Source organism: Perognathus longimembris, chromosome 5, assembly GCF_023159225.1.
Source record: "Perognathus longimembris pacificus isolate PPM17 chromosome 5, ASM2315922v1, whole genome shotgun sequence".
Lineage (NCBI taxonomy): Eukaryota > Metazoa > Chordata > Mammalia > Rodentia > Heteromyidae > Perognathus > Perognathus longimembris.
The window spans coordinates 79958829-79965924 of NC_063165.1; positions in this window are offsets into that span (position 1 = coordinate 79958829).

Genomic DNA, 7096 nt, shown 5'->3' on the forward strand with positions numbered 1-7096 from the left:
CGCCGGGACCAGCAGCAGCTTCCTCCCCTGGGGTTCCTTCTCAGGTGAGCTAGGAAGGACAGTGTCGCTCAGCTCACTGCCACCTGTGGCAACACTCCTCGTGTCAGGGGCTGCAGAAGTGACCTGAGGAAAAACATACGAAAGCAAGCCCTCGAGGCAAAGGACCACTGATTTCTTACTTACCCTCTGTCCTCAGGGCACTCCAATGTTTAACATGCTCTTTAATCCACTTGTTAAAGTAGAAAAAATAGTAACTCTGATCTCTACCTCGATGTCCTTTGAGAGAAGTCATAATACACACAGTCTACTCACAATGCAATACCTAGACAACATAAGAATGATAGATTCCCATTTTCACCCAGGGCCCACCTCAGACCATGATTCTCCTACCTATGCCTCTCACACAGCTGGAATGACAGGAGCATGTCACCAATGCAGGCTTATGTGTTAAGATGGGGTCTCACTCATTTTTGCCTGGACTAGTCTCAAAACTTTGATCTTCTTAATCGCTGGCTCCTGAGTAGGGGACTGTAAATATGAGCCACCATGTTCACCACTTAATTTATTAAAACCTACTATATTCTGAGACTTATACATGTAAAAAATATAAAAGCATATTGTTTGGAGATGTAGCATAAATGACAGGAGCTATAATAAAATATCACAAGCTTCTAACTGTAAAAAAAAAAACCTACTATATTCTTTATGGAAATGTTTTGTAAAGCATTCGAATCAAGTTACTCTTGGGCTGCCAGAGTGCCTCAAGTCAGAGAGTACTTGCCTTGCAAGCACAGGGACCTGAGTTCAAGCCTAGTGCTGACAAAAACAAAACAAAACAAAATGTTCATCTTTATTTTTCATTACAATCCATGTACCTTTTTGCATGTGGTGAGAGGAATGTAAAGCAAAGTATGTATATCAGTTTTGCAATGTCCAATTCACGATCTGGGTAACTGTGGGAACAATCCAGTACAACTGAGCAAATCTGTTACAGTAAGACAAAGCAACCCCATGTATTCCTTTGAGGAATCAGAAAAGATGCAAGGAAGTTCCTAGCTTGCTTGCTAGTCATCATTAGGTAAAACTTGAAAATACACATAGGGCGGTGGATTGGGCCTATACCATCAGTTACTGAGAAGTCAGAGACACATGGTTCCAGGATAGCTGCATCACAAACTAGTAAGACCCTATCTCAAAAAACAAGTGAGGCCTGGGGGTACACAGCTGTAACCCAAGTTACTTCAGAGGTAGAGGTAGGAGAACATATACAGTTGAAGTCCAGTCTGGGCCAGGTTAGCATAGGACGCTTAGCCGAAAAGTCAAAGGGCTAGGGAGTGGCTCAAAAGGAAGAGTCCTTGCCTAACAAGCTCAAGGCTGAGTTCAAGTTCTAGTACTTGCAAAAACGAGAGGGAGACAGAGAGAGGAAGAGAGGAAGGCTCACGCATTAGATGGGTAATAAATTCAGAAAAAAAAAATGAAAAAAACCCAGCAAATTTAATGCAACTTGGAAGTAGGCAAATAAAAAATATTCTATCAAATCTCCAGGGCGTAAGATATCACAAGAAATGTACACACTGCCCTACTATGTAACTGTACCCTTTTTGCACAACACCTTGTCAAAAAAAATTGTGTTCAATTAATAAATTAAAAAAATTCTATCAAATCTCAAATCAAATTTAGCTAGTTAAGAAAATTCTCTTTCTTAGAATGACACTGTTCCATTTGTAAGGAAATGGAAGGACTTGGAAAAAGTTATACTAAGTGAAGTGAACCAGACCCAAAGAAACATGGACTCTATGGCCTCCCTTATTGGGAATAATTAGTACAGGTTTAGGCAAGTCATAGCAGAGCATCACAAGGCCCAATAGCTATACCCTTATGAACACATAAGATGATGCTAAGTGAAATGAACTCCATTTTATGGAAATGACTGTTATATCACAGTTGTAACAATTCCTGGTAGAGCTGTAAGCAAACATCACCTTCTTTGACTTACATAGTCATTATGTTCCTAGACAGTGTATACTATAAAATCTCAAATATTTTTGTGTACGTGAACAGAGTTTGGTAGTCATTTTAATTATAAATAGCAATACGACAGTCAGAACAAGCACAAATCCCAAGAGGGCAGATCAACTACCATCTAATGGGAGCACTATGTGGTAAGGTTAAGTGCTGTGTGCCATTTAGCATCTACCCCTGGCCACCCATTCAGTCAACCTGACTACAAACCGACTCCACAAACGGTGCCTGCAGGAGCAGAGCCACTCCCAGGGGAACCGCTACTGCAGGGCCATGTGAACGGGGAAGAGGAACAACTTTTCTTTTTCCTTCATGAGGGACTATTGCTTTTACCAATCTTACTTTGGAGAATGTGGGTGATTATTTTGAAAAATATATCCAATAGCAAAATATGAGTACCAGCCACAGGTCAACAAGTTAAGAGCAGTTACAGGTTCTGGAGATAATGTTTTCTAGGAATGTAGAGGCTAACAGTTGGCCCTGCCTCCACACACCAATAATTCAGAAAAGATGACCCAGTTGCGACGAGAAAGCTGACAGCAACGTCCAGGGTAAGCAGACACCACAGATACATGCGGAGGGGGCACATGGCTTTCTAAAGGTTTCATATTTAGAGTCTGCAAGGTTGGTTTGAAGTCAGTTTTATAGTTTTTAGATATATTAATTCATTAACAAACTTATCCTCCAAGAGCCCATAAGTGTCTCTAATACATCAGTCCAGTAAATGAAGTAGATAATATCACCTATTTTTTTCGGTATCTGAAATTAAAGCACTAAAATGTTTACTTCCATTATAAGTACCAAAAGACAAGTTTAAATTGAAAAGACAACATTTTAGGTTTTATTTCTCCCAAACTTGGCTCTAAGTCACAACCTATCAGTAGAAAAATGTACAAAAGCCAAATTATTGCTAGAGAAACTGATCTTCACTATAAATGAAAGGGAGCAGCAAGCTAGGAGCTCTGACCCTGCACCCACAGCCTGGCTCCTTGGTAGGGTTTCTCTAAGGCCAGTTAGTAACAGCCAGTGCTGCCTCCTTAACAACACTGTCCATTTGTTCGTGCTAAGTATGAAAATAGTGCTTCTGATTTTCAGTACAAGCCAGGCACGGGAGCCACCTGGTGGCTGTGTTCACTAAACCTAAAATCATTGTTTCAAAGTTTGGAGCTCTTGCCCTTTACTTAAGAAAAAATAAAGTAGAAAACACATCTCTACTATTTTGAAACATCTTTATTTTATAGTTTCTAGGACTTGAGAATCAAGAAACCATATTCAACATTTCAGTCACTTATCCAAAGGCCTCACTTCATCTGTACCCAGACTTGAATGGAACAGCAGTTAGGTTACTTATAGAGGAAGCACTAGGCAGTGGTATTAAGAAACTCAAATGAGGGCTGGGGATATGGCCTAGTGGCACAAGTGCTTGCCTTGTATACATGAGGCCCTGGGTTCAATTCCCCAGCACCACATATACAGAAAATGGTCAGAAGTGGCGCTGTGGCTCAAGTAGCAGAGTGCTAGCCTTGAGCAAAAAGAAGCCAGGGACAGTGCCCAGGTCCTGAGTCCAAGGCCCAGGACTGGCCAAAAAAAAAAAAAGAAAAAGAAACTCAAATGAAGTGAACAATAATAGGTCATCAGTTTGCTTTTGTTGTTTTACTGGTGACAACTCTTCTCTAATACCCTGCCCCAACCCCTAGGTAAAGTATCCAGTTTCATTTAACAACACAAAGACACGTACTTGAAAAGTCTAAATTTTGGGTCTCAGACTCACTAGGTTTTTTTCACTCACTGCTGGGGCTCCACCACTTCAATCACACCTCTTATTCTAGCTTTTCTTCTGGGTAATGGGAGATAAAGAATCTCACAGATTGTTGGCTGCTCAGGCTGGTTCCAAACCTCAACCTTCAGATGTCAGTCTACTGTGCAGAACTAGGATTACAAACTTGAAGCACCAGTGCCTGGTTAAACAATGTCCTAGAACCAACACTAATATAAAAAGCAAATGAATAAGCAAACAACAGAACATAAGTAAAACCTCAAGAAGCTTTGGTAAGATCTGAACTAAATGACAGCAGGTCTCCTAACACAATGCTTTCAGGCAGGCACTGGGGCTGGCACCACTTTTGCAACAAGTTCTGCCAGGACACAATCTGAATATAATAATAAGAAAATACAAGGCAGCGTCAAACTTGAAGCCATTCTAAAGGTTATTGACTTAGACTCTTCAAACACATTCATTACATAAAAGTTACACTTAGGAACTGGTCCAGATTAAATTAAGATTAAAGAAACATGAAAAACCAATCCAATAATCCTAGACTGTTTTTATTCTAAAAAGACTTTTATTGGTACAACCAAATGAAACCTCAATACCATCTGATTAGGTAAGAGTTGCACTGAATTGTAACTATTGCATTGCATTAGTAACATTGCATTGTTACTAAAATTCCTTGTTTGTAGAGATGTAAAGCACTAAAATATACATATGCAGCAAGTAGATACCTTACCAGTGTAATTCTTTTTGTTGCTGGGGATTGAGCCTAGGGCCTTTAACATGTAAGACAAGAGTTCTAAGACTGATTCTCTAGTCTTCACCATACTCTTGAATGGTTAAGTGAGAGTAATTCTAATTCATAAACAAGAAAAAGAAAGCCAATGAGGCAAAATTTGACAAATCTAGATAGAGTATTAAGGAATTTCTTGTACTATTCTTGTAAATTTCTGTAAGTCTGCTATTATGGAAAAATTATAAGTAACTATTTAAAAAAAGCCCCTTTTGAAGTAATAAGCCAAGAAAGCTGGAACAGCGACCCAACATTATGTAACTAAAACCAAACAACTACTCAACATATAAAGGTCAAAAATTGACCTCTCAGTGGAATACAACAGCTCAAAAGCTATGTATGTACGTTCTTATAAGACTACTGTCGACATATTGTCTAATGTCGACATTACATTTAAAGTCCTAGGCGAATTTTCTTTGGCATAGGCCATGTGGCTACTGTATATGTTCTTGGTACATTGGGTATTGTATATATGTCTGCCTGACCTAGGGAAGGGAAAGAAAAACAGGGTGTAAAATATCACAAGAAACGTACACACTGCCCTACTATGTAACTGTACCCTTTTTGCACAACACCTTATCAAAAAAATTTTGTTTAATTAATAAATTTAAATTTAAAAAATATTCATAATAAAAAAAGAAAGCTGGAACACCACAGGTAGTACAAGTACAGAATTAGCATGAACATACTAAGAGAACCTGGAGAAGACTGGCATTGACACAGTAACAACCAGGGAGACATGTCTTAATTCACAGCCTTGAGTTCCTCAATTCCTGTCTCTGCTGTAGCAAGGACTTTGATCCACTGACCATCTCAGCGATAAATGCAAGCCTTTCCTTAAACTCTTTCCTTTCTCACCAGACTTTTGACTATGAGACAGAAGCTTCAAATTCAGGACTGGTTGGCAACATAAAATAATAATCATACTGACTTATAAAACAGCTGGATTTATAACCTGGTTGTAAGCCAGCTTCTGTGCATTTGATTTAACTAGCTTTCCCAACCCAGATTGACTGGCACAACACTGAGTGGCTGTGGGCTCGTGGAGCCAGCCTCTAAAATGGTAAACTTATGAAGGTTGCTTAATTCTGTGCAAGCACTTGATGGCAGCTTTTCTTATTCATATGCCTTGGTAAAGCGTTCCATAAACTATCAAGTTTCAATACTCATAAAGATAGAACAATGACCAAAAAATAAGGTTAAGATTAGTAGGGAAGTTTTTCAGTGAAAAAAAAAAAGTCATTATTTAGATAATAACAATTTCATTTTTGAACAACTACAAAAGCAATACTTGCAAAACTGCTTGGTGTAAGTGAACTGAACACCTCAAGGGGGGGAAAGGGAAAGGGGGAGGTGGGAGGGGGGTATGAGGGACAAGGTAACAAACAGTATAAGAAATGTATCCAATGCCTTACGTATGAAACTGTAACCTCTCTGTACATCAGTTTGATAATGTAAATTTGAAAAAAAAATTTTCATTTTTGGAAACTGCATGAAGTATTGTCTCATGTAAATACACACAGGGGAAGGATAGCTTTATTTTTATATTTTTAAATTCTTGACACACAAAACCCAACCCACAATTGGCAGCTTATTATGCCATGCTTACCTATGAAGCACAACAAAGGCTATGCCTATTATTCTACCAATGACAGGATATGACTTTTAGATTCATAACTTTTAACTAAATATGCATATAGAGAGCCACTAGAAAAAATGCAGGCCTTGAGGTGTAACTTATATCCCATTCAGCACTTGCTCAGTCTCTAGTCGCATGCAGATGATTAATGATGTAGCACTTACATTTAGCTAAGTCTGATGTCTGATTTGGGGGGGGGGGGGGGGAATCAGTCATGGGGCTTAAATTCAGGGCCTGGGCACTGTCCCTGAGCTCTTCTGCTCAACGCTAGTTAGAGCTCTACCACTTCCAGTTTTCTGGTAATTATTAAGTCTCACAGACTTTTCCTGCCCAGCCTGGCTTTGAACTGTGATCCTCAGATGTCAGCGCCCTGAGTAGCTAGGTGTGAGCCACTAGCACTAGGCTAAATCTGAAGTTCTTTATATAAGCAATACCATACTACCTCATTCTGAGTACATCTGAAAACCAAAATCCAGGTCATGGCTCTTTTTGTGTGGGAAGGCATACCCATTCAAATCTGAATTCTGGTTTTATAATGTATGTGCCTCAGTTTTCTTCAGCTATATGCTGGAATCTAATATTTTTTTGTTCAATGAAAAATCTCTCACCTCCCAATCTGTAGAAAAAATTTAAAGCAAAATCCTTGATAAGATAGGAAAATTATTTTTATTTTTATGATATAAGCAGGCTACTGCCCTAAGCTGTTGGCGGGTACAAACCAGTAAGAACAAATTGTCATTTAACCTCTATATTAATTATTCTGTATTTCCTATAAATCTGTAAACATTTTACATATATTTCCTTCTACTGCAATAAAAATGAAGACAACCCTCAGTTTAGAAGCTTTTGCAGGTTAGAGGATGTAGATTAG